Source organism: Ictidomys tridecemlineatus, chromosome 3 (assembly GCF_052094955.1).
Source record: "Ictidomys tridecemlineatus isolate mIctTri1 chromosome 3, mIctTri1.hap1, whole genome shotgun sequence".
Classification (NCBI taxonomy): domain Eukaryota; kingdom Metazoa; phylum Chordata; class Mammalia; order Rodentia; family Sciuridae; genus Ictidomys; species Ictidomys tridecemlineatus.
In genome coordinates this window covers 26,741,467-26,757,733 of record NC_135479.1, presented here as the reverse complement: position 1 = coordinate 26,757,733, position 16,267 = coordinate 26,741,467, and the positions used below count along the sequence as shown (strand labels likewise).

General features: G+C 42.1%; 1 long non-coding RNA gene across 3 annotated transcripts in view; it reads right to left on the bottom strand.

The window, feature by feature from the left end:
- LOC120884126 (uncharacterized) overlaps window positions 1-16,267 on the bottom strand; it is a 132,581-nt gene that overhangs the window by 17,092 nt on the left and 99,222 nt on the right. For 2 of the 3 annotated variants that reach the window (XR_013436130.1, XR_005726377.2), the window contains exons 3-5: window positions 13,579-13,669; window positions 10,226-10,353; window positions 7,163-7,282 (exon numbers count right to left, since the gene is read on the bottom strand). This is a non-coding gene — a long non-coding RNA (uncharacterized LOC120884126). The remainder of the gene's footprint in view (window positions 1-7,162; window positions 7,283-10,225; window positions 10,354-13,578; window positions 13,670-16,267) is intronic. The other variant, XR_013436129.1, reaches the window with a different exon arrangement.

Sequence of the window (16,267 nt, the reverse complement as noted above, 5' to 3'; positions counted from 1 at the left end):
GGTCATCTTTTCATGAAAAGATCATCTTTTAGCTGCAGTTCTGTTAATAATAAGAAGGGTGAGTGAATACTGGTTAGGCGACTATCATCTCCCCCTCTATCCTACCCACTTAAAAGGCCTGGGGTTTTGTATCAGCCACTAGGCAGCCCTCAGTCTAAGGCTTCAAGAGGCAAGTTATACATGATCTATCATTAGAACAAAGAAACTCATGTCAAAAGACCTGGGATCTGGTGTCTTCTATAATGCTCTACCACTAGCTCTGTGATCTTGGACTAAGTCATTTACATCTGTTTCTGATCATCAAAATGAGAGAACTTATTGTTACCATTGTAAAGATACTGAATTTTTATGCACCCCATTCTGGAGCCTTACTTGGTAGATATCCAAGTTGTATCATCCTGTTGTCCTGGACCCTGGGCCCACCTCTGTTCCTGACACACAAGAGAGTATTACTGTCGTGATCAGCCCAGAATCTAAGAGCAACACCACTTCAGGAATCACATTATCTTAGAGAAATAAAAGTAGCGCCTTCTAGATTTCTTAGCAAACGTAGAATGGAACCACAATTTGACCCAGTTATCCCACTCCTCGGTATATACCCAACGGACTTAAAATCAGCATACTACAGTGACACAGCCACATCAATGTTTATAGCAGCTCACTTCACCACGGCCCAGCTGTGGAACTAACCTACCAACCTAAGTGTCTTTCAAGAGATGAATAGATAAAGAAAATGTAATATACATACATATTTTATATATATATATATAGATGCAAGAACAGTGGAAGATTACTTATCCATAAAAAAAGAGTGAAATTATAGCATTTTCCTGTAAACCGATAGAACTGGAGACTGTCACACTAAGTGAAATAAGCCAATCCCCCAAAACCAAAGGCCAAATGTTCTCTCTGATATGTGGATGCTAACCCACAACAAGGGGAGAGGAGGACAGAATAAAAGTTCATTGAATTAGACAGAGGGGAATGAAGGGAAGGTAGGGGTAATGGGATTAGGAAAGATAGTAGAATGAGTGGTACATAACTTTCCTATGTTCCATATGAATACAAAACTAGTGTAATTCCCCATCATGTACAACTAGAAGAATGGAATCCTAATTAGAACAAGTTATACTCCATATATGTATAATGAGCCAAAATGCACTCTACTGTTATGTATATCTGAAAAGAACAAATCTTAAAAAGTAGCTCCTTCTAGCTCCAATAAAGGGAAGATTGCAGAGTAATGGTGGCTATGATCCATTCAACAAGGCACCTGCGCTGTCCATGGTCAGCACACCTGTGTGTGTCCATGATGAGAGGTCATCCCAGAGGTCAAAGGTGAGAGGAAACATTCAACAGATGTCTCCAGGCAATAGGAACTTCTTCAACCACGACTACCCACTGTAAAGTTAAAATTTCTAAGCTGATTCTAATCTGCAAAGCCTGAGTTAAAATGTAAAAGACAGGGCATTGTAAAGTTTCTAAACTGCAAGGCCTGGGTTAAAAAGTAAAAGACTAGGTATTATTAAAATTCCTCTGCTACTCCCAGAACCTGTAATCCCTATAGCTATTAGGACAATACTGGAACTGCCCAAAAATATTCTCATTGACTCCCTGGTTGTCTGATAACCTAGGACTCTGTGTAATATGTCACATAGTCCTTTAGGCCCTAAAACCAATCAGTTTAAATATGTACCCCGCTTAGGAGTGAACAATCACCCCTGCCCAGCCTGTTCCCACCAATGAATATACTAATCACGTCTCAGATTTGTTGTTCAATTTTCCCGCGTCTCATGATCATTTGTTCTGATGTATGCAAAGCCCCCGCCCTCCCCAAAAAGTGTACTTAAGCTCTGCTTGACCTCTGCTCTGGGCTCTGGGCTGCTCTCCCTTCCTGAGTGAGCCTTGGGCCTCAGCGCGCTGAATTAGGATCCAATAAACTCCCTCCTGCCTGTTGCATGAAGTCAGTCTCTTGTGGTCTCTTCCTCCGACGCTTCGCTGGACCCTTACACCCACAAATTGCCAGGAAGAGGAAACAGTAGTGAGAAGAAAGGAGTTTAAAAAGTTTAGGGTAACGGGGAGATCTTGCCCAAAACTACCACACTGTGGAATCCACAGTACTTTATTTTTTTACAAATTTAGACCACCAAAGAGAAAATTTTTCCTATTCCTTCCATCCAGAATCTCTATTCTTACTTAGCTAAGACCACTGGGGAAAGGAAGGGTGCTCTATTCCTTACAGGCACAAGAAGGAGGGATTGTCCTTTGCATCTGGAATCTATTTCACTAGTCACATCATTGTGAATGAACCATGTATAATCCAAAGAAATTTCACTCACTCTCTTTCAGCGTCATCTGCCCACCCTCTCACTGAATCAAATCCACTGGTGAATAGAGACTTTCCATAGCTGCCTCTGGTTAGCTGATAAATGGGACTTTGAAATGCATCTACGATTTTATACTACCCACTTAATTCTTAAAATATATATAATAATTGAAGAATTTGGCTCCTGTTAGAAATAACTTGCAAATAGAATAAAAAAGTTACCCATTGTACAGACTAGAAACAGATATATCAAAGAATCTAAGAGATTTCTTAAGTTTTTTTTTTTTTTAACAAAGAGCAAGATTTCACAGATTTATTGAGGGACATGTATCAGGTAAGGAAGAATAAAGAAAATTTCATCTGAATCCAAAATGCTTTAGTTTTTCTAGATCCATATTTCATACCTCACACCAAAATAAAAGCACAAAAGTTTCAGAAGAAAATATATAAGGAAATAAGACTTGCACAAAGCCTAAGAGTTTTAACATCTACAATTAATAGCATTTTAAAAAAATATTTTTTAGTTGTAGATGGACACAATATCTTTATTTTATTTGTATGGATATATGGTGCTGAGGATTGAACCCAGAGCCTCACACGTGGAAGGAAAATGCTCTATCACTGAGCCACAACCCCAGTCCCATACAATTAATTGTATTTTTTAAAAGCTTCTTCATATTTGAAATATCAGCTGAGATAAAAGATAAATTACAAACTGGGAAATATTTGTAAATTATGTCACAGATAAAGGTGTAATACTTTAGTATATAAAAAGCACCTGTAAAATCAATAAGAAAAGACCAACAATCCAACAAAAGAGAAAGCCAGAAAAGAGTAACTATGGACTGAGTGACTGTTCATTGAGTCAATAATACAAATAGGGAGAAAACAGATGAACATGTTAGATGTAACTATCTCAGCTGTGGAGAAAAGAAACAGACACTTCCTCTTCATAGGCTTAACTTTAGCTTTAGAAAATCAATTTTAATATACAGATGTCTTATAGAAATTTCCCATCCCAATCACATGTGAAAATGTCAGCTAAAAATTGAAGAGGTACAGTAACTTCCTATTTGGTGCAATTTCAGGTTTATCAATAGTCAGAAAAGTGCTTCCTATGCTGCCTTCTAATTCCTAAACTGCCCCCACTAGAGATCTGTTCATTGGCTTATATATCTCCCTACCAAAAAAAATAGACATGGGATAAATCTCCCTGGGACCTTCTAATTATAATTTGGTATAATTTAATAATAGCAATGTCATAACCTCGTACTGAGTTTTGCCATGTACAACATATTGTCACAGTGAGATCATTGAATCTTGTCAATAATTCTTAAAATAATATAAAGAATTATGATTCAGATTTTATAGATACTATTATGCTCGAATTCAGGACCCCCCAAAAGACCACCAGAGACCAAGATCGATGTAAGCAGCAAAGAAGTGTTTATTGTGAGCTAGCTCGGTCCTCCGCGTGCACACAGCAACTGGTGACGCTGAGAGCCCCAGAGCCCAGGGTTTGCAGCAGTTTTATACAGTCTTTGGAGAGGGCAGGGACTTCACATACATCCTAGCATCTCTTAGCAAATCATCACACACCTGCGGGAAAATCATAAAACAACTCTAAAACAGGATTAGCACCTTCACTGGCAGGAACAAGTTGGGTAGGGGGGATTGGTTACTACAAGAGGGGGATTCGTTTGAACTGATTAGTTTAAGCCACGAGGGGAGTACGTGCTGAACTACATGGTTTCCCAACATGTTATCAACCACCATAAACTACTGGGAGGGTCATCTGGCATCCCAGGTATTTCCCTGTCTCATGCTGATTGGTGGTTAATACAGGGTTGCTATGGATCCTCACCTAGCCTGACTGAGTCAGGGACACCTGGCTCCCCAGATCTCTCCTGTTATTTGTAGATAAACAACTCTGCAGGGTGGGTATGTGCCTAGGAGTGCCCTGTGGGTCTTTCCAAGGACAAGGATCCCGCCCCCTTCCTTGGACAGGCTTTGCTCTAAGGTAGAGGCTGGTTTCTCAATACTTTTTCACCTGTGGAACAGATTCAGGTTTTCTGATTCCAAATTCTGAACATGTTCCTGAATCCCAGGCTTGTATGTAGGAGGGTATGTAAAGTCCTTTCTTGAGACCGCATTCTGGAAGGGGGCGTGGGGGGAGAGAATGAGGCCTGGTGCTTCTGAGTCAGGTAAGGAGAGAGAGAGAGACAGAGAGAGAGAGACAGAGAGAGAGAGAGAGAGAGAGAATAATAAAGTACTCAAGGAGTGGTCAGGGGCACCAAAGACACAGTAAACTTTACACAAGGATATTCAACAATAAGGTAATTCTAGGCACTTATCAGAATGGCCAAAATCTGAAACATTGACAGTCCCAAATGTTGGTGAGGATAAAGAATGGCAGGACCTCTCATTCACTGCTGGTGGGAACACAAACAGTACAGCCACTTTGGAAGACCATTTAGCACTTTCTTCTTAAAAAAAAAATAATAATAATATCCAGCAATTGTATTCCTTGGTATTTATCCAAAGGAGCTGAAAACTTACGTCCACACAAAATCCTTCACATGCACATTGACAGCAGCTTTATTTATAATTTCCAGAACTTGAGAGCAAAGCAAGATGTCCTTCAGTCGGTGAATGGATGAATAAATCGTGATGCATTCAGACAAAGGCACATTGCTCAGGGCTCAAAGGAAATGAGCCATCAAGCTATTGAAGACCTGGAGAGACCTCAAATACCTATGACTCAGTGGAAGGAGCCAATCTGTAAAGGGTGCATACTGTCCTATTTCATCTATTCAGAGGGAGGAGTAAGACTACCAAGATAATTAAAGTTTGGGTCGTTGCCAGGGGTTGGGGAGGAGGGAGGGATGAATTAACAGAGCACATAGTATTTTTAGGGCAATGAAACTCCTCATACATATATGTCTTTATGTGTTGGTCAAAACCCACAGAATGTACACCACCAAGAGTGAACCTTGATGTAAACTATGGAATCTGTGTGATAAGGATGTATCAATGTAGGCTCATCAGGTACAGCAAATGAGCCACAGTATAATGGGGGAGGCGAGATCCTGTGAGAGGGCAGGACATTCCAGAATATATGGGAATATGTAAACTTTATACTTTTCCTCCAATTTTGCTATAAACCTAAAACTGCTCTAAAAATTAAATCTATTCGTTAAAACACAATTTGCTGAACTGTAAATACACGTGATATTTCTTTTCTTTTGGGGCGGGTACTGGGGATTGAACTCAGGGGCACTCGGTCACATTCCCAGCCCTATTTTGTATTTTATTTAGAGACAGGGTCTCATTGAGTTGCTTAGCACCTAGATTTTGATGAGTCTGGCTTTAAACTAGCGATCCTCCTGCCTCAGCCTCCCAAACCACTGGGATTACAGGCGTGCACCACCACACTTGACTGCACATAGATATCTCTAACTTCTTCTAGACGCTCAAGAATCTAAACACCTTAATGTTTCCCAAACAGAGATCACAGGAAATTTCTGAGCACCTACTGATTGTAAGTATTACTCATGTTCTCACCATCGTGGCCAAATTGTTCTTTACCCTGCCCTCTGAGTTTAAATGTCAGTCACTGCATTTTTATTTCTGCAAATTCTCTCTGGCTCTCCTGCTTCATTCTTTTCTCATATTCTCACTTCCTTCTATTAGAACTTTGATGATTTTTTTTTTGGTATACAGTGGTCCCTCAATTATGCACAGTTTTGCTTTCTGCGGTTTCAGTTACCCCTAGTTGACTGTGGGCCTCAAATATTAAATGGAAATTTTCAGAAATAAACAGTCCAAAAGTTCTAAGTTGAATGCCATCCTGAGTAGTGTGATGTAATCTTGTGCTCTCTTACTCCATCCCTTTGTCCACAGTAGTCATGCTGTGTACACTCTCCACCCACTAGTCACTTGATAGCTGTCTTAGTTATCAGATTGACAGTCACAGTAACACAGTGCTTTCATTCAAGTAGCTCTTGTTTTGCTTAATAATGGCCCCAACATGCATGACTAGTGCTGCTGGCAATTTGATATGCCAAAGAGAAGCTGTAAAGGGCTTCTCTAAAGTGAAAACATGAAAATGAAATGAGGTATTTTGAGAGACTACATTTACAAAACTTTTGATACCATAAGTTATTATTATTCTGCTTTATTATTAGCTATTGTTTCTCTCTTAGTATGCCTAGTTTATAAATTAAACTTTATCATAGGTCTGTATGTATGTATAGGAAAGATAGATACAGATATAGATATAGTTATAGATATAGATATAGATTTCAGTACTATCTGTGTTTTCAGGAATCCACTGTAAGTCTTGGAACTTCTCCCTGGCAGAAAAACAAAGACTAGTATACTCATTTCATGGTCTCCATTTTGGTTATTGAGTTCAACTCTAGCAGGGCTCTATCTGTGCAAATACCAAGTGACCTGAGTTAGGGTTCTACCCAGTATTTGCTTCTGGACTTGCCTGAAACAAGTGTTGTGTTCACTTTTTCTCTTAGGAGCATCTAAAGACCATGCAGGTAGTATAAATTAAGACCCCAAATCTGTGCAGAGAGTTTGTTATTACTGAATATAGCTCTGTATTCTCTCTTTATTTCTGAAATTCCTCCTCAGAACTCAGGAGGAGATACATGAATTTTTCTTCATTGTCATCTGCCAGGAGGTGGGATTTTTTTTCCCGTTTCTCAAAAGCTATAACCTTTTGCATGACTCAGGTTTTTTCAGTGGTCTCGGTTCCAACTCTCTGCCCCACAAAAGCCCAAGACTTCATCTGCTACCTCTACTTGAGTGTTAAAATCCAAATACCTTATTTAGCTCTCGGCTTCCTTGTTGACGAGTCCTGAGCTGTTTTCCTCCACCACATTCTTCTGCCTTGATGTTCTGCCTCACCGTAGATCCAGGGCAATGGCGTTGGCTATCTAGGAACTGAGATTGAAAGGGTAAAGTTTCTAAGCTGGAAAGCTTGAATGTAAAAGATTAGGTATTATTAAATTCCTCTGTTACACCCAGATTCCTGAGATAGTTAAAACAACGCCCTACTGGCCATTTAGCCTAGGGCCCTGTGCAGTTCATCACAGGGCCCGAACCAATCAGTTTGAATGTGTAACCCGCTTAGGAATGACCAATCACCCCCGCCTGACCTGTTCCCACCAATGAATGTGCCAATCGCGTCTCAGAGTTGTTGTTCAATTTTCCCACGCCTCATGATGATTTGTTCTGATGTATGCAAAGCCTCCTGCACTCCCCAAAAAGTGTACTTAAGCTCTGCTTGACCTCTGCTCTGGGCTCCGGGCTGCTCTCCCTTCTTGAGTGGGGCCCCAGCGCGCTGGAATGGATCCCCAATAAATCCCCTTTTGCCAATTGCATGGAGCCAGTCTCTTTCTCTGACGCTCCCCCGGACCCTTACAAGATCTCCTGAAACTATGAGCCTCAAGTAAACTTTTCCTGCTCTCCATTGTTCTGGTCAAAAACGGCTGACCAAAACAGAAACTGATATTGAGAAGTAGGGTCATTATGGTGACTACCCTGACCTTGTGGTTCAGAAGCTTTGGGAGATTTTTTTGAATTTAAAGGAGAAATTTTGAAAAGCTCAGAGATGGAAGCTGGAAAACTTTAGAATGTTGTAAGTGGAACTTAATAGGTGATTCTAGGGGGGAGCTCCAAAGAACAGATTGAGAATGCCTGTACGACCGTGGACAGGAAAAACTATACTCATGAGGTTTCAGAGGAAAAGGACGCTTGAAAACTGGACCAGAAGCCATTCATGTGACGTTCTGGCAAAGAAGTTGCCTACATCTTGCCCATGTCCTGAGACTCTGTGAGGCTGAATTTAAAGGTGATGCATGAATTGAGAGAGGAAATTTCAAGGCAGCACAGGATTCAGGTGGTGGCATGGAAATTGCTGGAAGCTTTAGTCAAGTTTACTGTGATAATCAGGAGCAGAGATCAAAGTAGAAAGACGCGAAATACTTGCAGGTTAGCCAGGAAACTGAGTAAAACTGGAGCTAAGGAAGTGTGGTTGAGACATTACGGCCCCTGAAGAAATGCTAAAGTACTTTACCCAGAAACAATAGGAATGAAGCCTTAGGGCATCTCAGGAACTAGTAAGATCACCCCCATCTCAAGTTCAAGGGTATAAAAGTAAAAATTCCCTTGAGAAGAGACCAACTGGGGGAGGCTGCTTGCCCAGGAGAGCACCGGAGTTTGTCTCACCCTGCTCAGCTGCCCAGCACTCAGAGGCTACTGTAGCCACTGTCCCAGAAGACTTGGCTACTACTCCAGATGGCATCAACCATGTGGTGCTGCTTCTGCAGGACTGTGGGATGCTGGAGTTAGGGGAACATGGAGGCTTCCACAGAGATTTCAAAGGGAGGCTTGTAAGGCCAGGCAAAGCGCAGCAGAGTCAGGGTGGGCAGCCCCCGACAGGGTGATGGGTGAAGATGTGGAAGGAAGTTCAAAGCTGCAGTGGAGACTCCCCAAATTCAGAAATGCCAGGACTGTGGAACATCTACTGAGGAAAACTGCAGGAATGAAGCAGAAAGAAGCCAAGAGAGAAGCCACGTGGGTTAGGAAGGGTGGGGCTACGCAAGCCTTTAGAGAGAACTTCGCCATGCCCTGTGCCTCAGATGCTGGACATGCAACTCTAGGACTTGTTTGCTTGGTCTTTACTTTGGTCCCATCCATCTTCCTATGCCCCTATTTCTTCCTTGATGGAAACATTTACTCTGTGACTTTATATATTGGATTATGTAAATTGTTTTTGATTTTTAAAGGTGCATGCAGAGCTTACCATGAGTCTAAGAGGAGACTTTGGACTTGGACTATTGAGTAGTCCATGAGCCCCAAATAAACTTTTCCTCCTCTAAAAAAAAAAAAAAAAAAAATCCCTTATTTAACAGAAATACTAAGCTATAGCATCTCAAGCTGGCTGTGCCATCATCCCTATTCTTCAGTTCCCTCTGATTTGGACTCCTGGGACTTCCCCCTTTAATTTCACTATTTCTTATGATAGTGTCTAATGGTTACAAATAAAAAGTAGGGGCTTGCTGGGCAAGGTGGCACATACCTGTAATCCCAGCAACTGGGAGGATGAAGCAGGAGATCACAAGCTCAAGGGTAGCCTCATCAACTTAGAGAGACTTTCAGCAACTTAGTAAGAACTCATAATGGGGATGTTTCTCACTGGTAGAGCAACTCTGGGTTCAATTCCCAATACTGAAAAGAAAATTTGGGAACTAACGTTTTCTGGAAATTGCTAGTGAACCTACACTGGTATAAATAAGTATCATGTGTTGTTGCTGAATCCATGGTAAATGTGCATTTTCATTTACCTTTATCAGTCTTTCTCCATACCATGAGAGAAGAGATGTAAAAATCAAAAATAAAATCTACTGATGAAAAAAAAGATACTGTTATATTCTATTCAGCATTTTTAGGTATCTCCTAGCTTTTAGACTACCACAATAGTAGAAAAGAAGCCACCAGACACGTTAGATACGTTATTCCTTTTAATCCTCACCCCAGACTTGCAAGCTAGATAATCATATTCCCATTTCACAAATGAGGAAATCAAGAATCTCGGAAGTTAAATAACTTTCTCAAGGTCACACAACTAATGTTCTCTGACCTCAAGGACCATTCCCTTCCCCTTATCTCATATCACCCCTCTGAAGAGACAACCTGCTTCTTCTATGGTTTCTAAAAGGAGTCCAGAGCTTACAAAGAGTTTATACAGCAGAATACTTTAAGCGTTCTCCTTGAAGAACATTTTTTTAAAAATATATATGTTTCTGGCAAGGTTCCATTACTAATTATGGAGGGCGAATGGTGAACCAAAGAATTATGAAGGCGAATGTGGCTTGACATCACCTTTGGGGAAGCCATCTAGAATCCTTGAATAGGCTTGTCTGAGCCACGCAAAGAATGGGCAGCTGGCCTCATTCTATCCAAGGTGAGGGAGTCAGCAGGAGGTCTAGAGGATTGGCTCTGTCTGGAATCTGCAGGATAAAATGGACACGGGAGAGGTTAATGTCCATGCTGGGGAATCATGAAACCAATAGCACTGGGTTAGAAACTGGCCCAAGGCCAAATACAAAATATAGCCATAATTGGAGCCTTCCCAAGTAGAAAAAGGTTATTAGTGGAATCACATTAATCACAATGATTAATGCTGAAACCTAGGCTTTTTATTATGTAAAAGGCTCAAAAGAGTATATTGATGGGCAAGGGGGAGGGAGGAGCAGGTTACAATTTTGCAGAAATTAGGGAACCAAGAGGAACAGTAAATATTCAGGATATAATTTGAAAATCCAAAACCTGGATGTCACACATATCACGCTTAAAGCCGCTTATGCAAAGAAGTTTGCCAGAAAGCAAATGTGCCTACAGATGGCCCATCAAGAGGCAGTTGGGTGGCCCCTGCATGCTGCAAGGGCAGCCAGACCAAGGGACAGGACAGGGACAGGGGAGGCACACAGGAGCTGAGAGCAAAGCCCTCGCTGTCCATGGTCCTCCCAGAGTTCGAAGCCTGCCAAGGGCAGTGCCCAGGCAGTGCCATCTGGAAACTCCAGGGCCTTTAAAAATCTCCTATCTCAGACAAGTCAGGGCAGAGGGTTGGTGCTAACTGAATGTAAGTTGTGAATCTAAGGAGGAATTGCAAAATCTTGTGCTGAATCAAAGTAAAAGTACACAAGCAAAAAACCTTATCCCTGAATTCAAGTCAAGCTAGACGAAAGGCTGGTCAGTGATAAAAGAGATGCAGAGAAATGAAATGTAAAAAGGGAGTTGGCCCTGGAGAAAATCAGAAAGGGCTCAAGTGGCTTTTGTGGTCTGACGATTATTGTCACAGACTCAAAGTGATGGGTAGAGAAGAACCAAGAATATCTTTACTTATTCCTTGGCTTCCTAAACTGAGAACAGACCATGAAGTAATTATTCTCTGCCTTAGATTTGGTAGAAAGAAGAGAGGAAAATGATGTGTCTTTTTAAATTGATTTTGACATGTTTGTTTCCAAAAGGATCTGGAGTGCTACCACACTAGAGCATGGGCACAAGGCAGTAAAGATGCTTGGCAGAGACCAATCACTCTTCACCAGGCCTCCTCAGTCCATCACTCCTCCAGTGCGACCCCACTGAGGCACTGGGGCCGCTGACTCTCTGGACATTATGCATAGCCCTGAGGACCCAGAAAACTGTCTCAGGCCCAGCTTCGTGGACACTTCCTTCAACCAGCACCATGTTACCGGGCACCATGGTGAACCTGGAGCTTCTCTAAAGGTCTTGCAATTTTCTAAAGCTATGCCTGCACTAGCTTTCCCCCAAATCTCCCTGGATGCTGCTACCACCCCTTCATTCTCCTCTCCACCCCCAACTCTTTCTCTCCATACCAGATGGGATCCTTTCTTCCTATTCCCATCTGAAAGGAAGCACCTGTAAGGAAGGTCTCTCACATATATTGACACTCAGGGCTAGGGATGTAACTCAGAAATAGAGTACTTGTCTAGAATGTGTAAGGCCTTGGGTTCGACACTCAGCATGCAAGTAGATAGATGATAAGTTGATAGATAAAACAGACAGGCCCTCTTGTATTTAGACCCATTTAGACTATAAGATCCTTGATAGTAAGATTTTATCTTCATGCTTCCAGGACCTATCCAGTACCTGGCATGCAGTAGAACTATACTAAATTAAGGAATGGAGAGAAGGGCTTAGGAACAAAAAGTGGAAAAGAAACTCCAAAATCTCAAGATAAGGACATGGGACAGTAAGGGCGGAAGGGGCAGTGAGCAGGGCCATGGCGCTGCAACTTTTATCTCCTGCCTGGTATAAACTTGCCAAGAGAACTTCTGAATTTCACTTTTTGTCCCCCCCTTTTTTTTCCCTGCAAAGCTCAGACAGCAGTACAGTCATAGTTAAGATTACATTCACTCACAGAGGCACAAGCATGCTCATTATAATGCAAATACAGCTGGCCGCCGCCGCCTCCTCCTCCTCCTGCTCCTCCTCCTCCTCCTGCTCCTCCTCCTCCTCCTCCTCCTCCTCCTGCTCCTCCTCCTCCTCCTCCTCCTCCTTTTCCTCCTTCTCCTCCTACTCCTGCTCCTCCTCCTCCTTCTTCCAGCTGCCATGAGCTGAAAAGCTGTCCTCTGCCACCCTTCCACCATGATACCTCATACCCAAAATAACGGAGCCCCGCTGACTTTGGACTGAAACCAGAGAACTGTCTGGAGAATAGCCACCACACTGGCCTTAGAACTTTTCTTCATGCCAGTGGGATTTTAGTAACATATTGGGAGAGGGGGTGGACAAAGGTAAGACTCCAAAACATTATGTGAAAGTGAAAACAAGAATCAACTACAGCCTGCGAAGACTGGAGAATCAAGCAAACCCCCAGCAAGATACATGCTGGACCAGAAATTCACAACTGCTTAGCAAATCCCCACTGGAAGGGAGAGAAACTCCCCCTGGAGGGCAGAGTGGATTAGTGCACAGGATCCCCACAAGGTCCTCCTGCTGGAGGGCAAGGGTCAGGAGGGAGGGTGGGAGGAGGGAAGGAGGAAGGAAGGAAGGAAGAGGGAAGGGAAGGAAGGAGAGAGGGAGAAAGGAGAAACAGGGAGGGAAGGAGGGGAGAGGGAGGGAGGAGGGAGAGAAGGAAGGGACTCTGTCCTTATCCCTGCTTTCTTCCTTTCAGTAAATGACTTTCATTAAAAAGAAAAAAAAAATCTGGCAGGAATGGGAATGTAATTTGGTAGGGCAAGTTTCCAAGGGTCAGTTTGCATAAGGCACTAGGGACACCCCTGGGAAATAATCCATAAAAAGGAAGAAAGAGTTAAGTGTCCAACTTTGGACTAACTAGCACACCCTGTCGGGAAGGGAGGGGTGGAGGGGAGCGCAGCACACCTGCTGTCTTTCAGCTCCTCATCCAGGCTGGTCCCTGTGGATGTGCCAGAATGCAAAATGAAGGACACTGTGCCAGGCATTAAAGGTTAGTTGTTTTTTTTTAATATATATATATTTTTAGTTGTCAATGGACCTTTTTTTTAATTTATTTAAATGTGTTGAGAATCGAACCCAGTGCCTCATACATGCTAGGCAAGCGCTCTACCACTGAGCTAAAGCCCCAGCCCTTAAAGGATCATTTTAAAAGAGGGATTTTTATTTTTAAAAAGATGCACATGTTATGTAGTTGGTACAGTAGTTATTGAAGGAAAGTCTGAGTTACTTACAGATTGATCATACGTCCCAGGTTTTCAAGAAAAGTCCCATTTTACACATGTTATCTTGGCTGGTGACCCTCTTCTGGTTTATCTTTGTGTCCTATTTCAGAAAATAAATTATATGGTCACCTAAGTTCTGGGGGACATCATTGGAACAAATGTAGATAATTCACATATTCCTTTTCTAATACCCAATCTCCTCATATTCTTAAGGAGGGTCGAAAGTTCAAAGTCAGTTGGGAAATTTAGTAAGACCTTGTGTCCGAATAAAAAACAGAAAAGATGGGGGTATAGCTCAGTACGAGAGTGCCCCAAAGTTCAACCCTCAGTACCATAGATATATATGGAATGAGAAAGGCATCATATTTATAAGGCAATACTGGAAGTTACAAGAAAGTAAGGGAATATCTCATGAACTCTGAGACAAATTGTTTCCAACAAACAATAGAATAAAAAGAAGGTGTCATGCAAAATATCTCTATCATGCACACTTTTCTAAGAAAACCTTTTGTCAGGAAAATGCGCTCCACAAAAATTATAGAGTTATCTAAAGAAAAGAGGAGACAGAATCCGGACAACAGGAGGTTCAAGACTGGAGAAAGAAACAGGAAATGCCCAGGATGACACCTGGGAAGGCACCAGAGGACCCTGAGTTATGACTGAGAAAGGGGAGACATGTATTATGTGATGGGTGTGGGGAGGGGGGAATTGCAGTGAGTACAATTTTATAGAACTATGGCAAGATGTCAGGAGGCACCGCCAGAAATTACAGAAAGTGAAAGAAGTAAAAACAAATGAGATCATCATTAATTTTAGGAAAAACAAGTTGTTCAGGGAAGAAATAAAATAGTGCACTCTTTTTTGTATCAATACTGATACATTTTTTATCTGTTCTAATTAGTTATGCATGAAGCAGAGTGCATTTCATCTCGTGGTACACAAATGGAGCACAACTTTTCATTTATCTGGTTGTACATGATGTAAAGTCGCACCATTTGTACAATCAGACATATGCTTAGGGTAATGATGTCCATCTCATTCCACCATCTTTCTTACCCCCATGCTTCATCCCCTCCCTGTCCCACTTGGCTCAATCCAAAGTGCCTCCATTCATCCCATGCCCCCTCCCCTCATTATGGATCAGCATCCACAATATTGCACTCTGAAGCCAGGAGGCAGCCTGATGAAACAATACACCAAAAACAGTGAATGTGGATTTTACTACAGTTCCTTAATCCTTTGGTTATAGTGGGGGGGTGGGGGAAATGCAAACTTATCTCACCATAATAAACCCTGTGTTAGAGTGATTCATCAAGACAACAATGTTATCTATATTATTTATGAATTCTGGAGGTAAATATCAGAAGAAAAAAAAAGATTAAAAGTCAAAAATGCTTCTGAAGAAGAAGGGCTGTTGTTTAACAAACAACAGGGCATTTGTGTCTTTTTTAAATCTGTCTAGCGCTCCTTGACTTTTAAAAATGATGAGTGTGTATTTCTTCAACAAAAATAAAGCTACTCTTTTAAAATGTAAGACTTCTTTGTGAGCCATTTTTCTTCCATCTAGTAATTTTTTTAATTATCATAATAAATCTGTGTAAGATGATGGCAGCCTCTGGCATTAATGAGGGGTGAAAGGCATGATCTCCATTTCAAAGTCCTCGTTGAAGACGGAACAGACCCAACAGCCTGAACAGGGAGTAGCAAGAATATTTTTCTTAATTGCTGGCATCCAGAACTTTTTGAGTAGCCTTCTTGGGTTTTGAAATTTACCGCTAGAGTACTACTACCTTCCCAGCATAGGAATCAGATCCCTGCTTTCCCAGGCTTCTCGGCAGCCAGCAATTATGGGGAATCCGTAGGAAGAAAGTGATGTAAAGAAGGAGGCTCCATAGGGAAGCCACTAGGGTAGGCTGGCCACCAGCTCCCAAGGACAGCCAAGGTCTTAGCAGTCAGCAAGCTTGGACCACACTGCCCATGAACCCATCCATGGAGTTGGCCTCTCTTACTGGCAGGGTTGCTTGAAGTTTGATTTACTGACCCCTTCTGTGATTCTTCTTTTTCTTATATATTTTTTATTAGTGCCTAATAGGGGGCACTGGGTGTTACATATTTGTGCATGCACACAACATACCAGCGTGATTTGGCCAATATCATTCCCCCAGTATCTCCCCTCCTTCTGTGATTATTGAAGCAGCCTGATACTCTTTCATAAATTCCTTTTCTGTTTATCGGTTTTGATGTTGAAAACCAAGAACTCTGACTGGTACAGTGAGTCAATGCGGCATATCCTGGAAGGGGGATTTGGGAGAGGACAAGAGAACATCAGAGAACTCTGGAATGTCGGCCCCCAGAGGAGACTTCCTTTCCTATCAGGAGGAAAGGGCAACAGAAGGCATGGTCCACGTTACAGGTTAGCTTGGAGGGCTGGATCAGTAAATCCTCAAAGATGCCATACAGGGTCTTTCTAAATTCATAGCCAAAAATTCTAGAACAAGGTGTGCGTGGGCTCTCTCTCGTCCAGCGAGGAGGTCCACGGAACAGAGTAGAGGAGAACTCGGCTGAGGAGTTAGTATTCAGGACCTCCGGAGACCAAGCAGGAAGCAGGTCTGATTTTATTGTGCAGTTACCATGTATATATACTCAGGAAGTAGCTAAGCAGATGACAGGCAGCCACCGGTGTAATTTCTTGCTAACT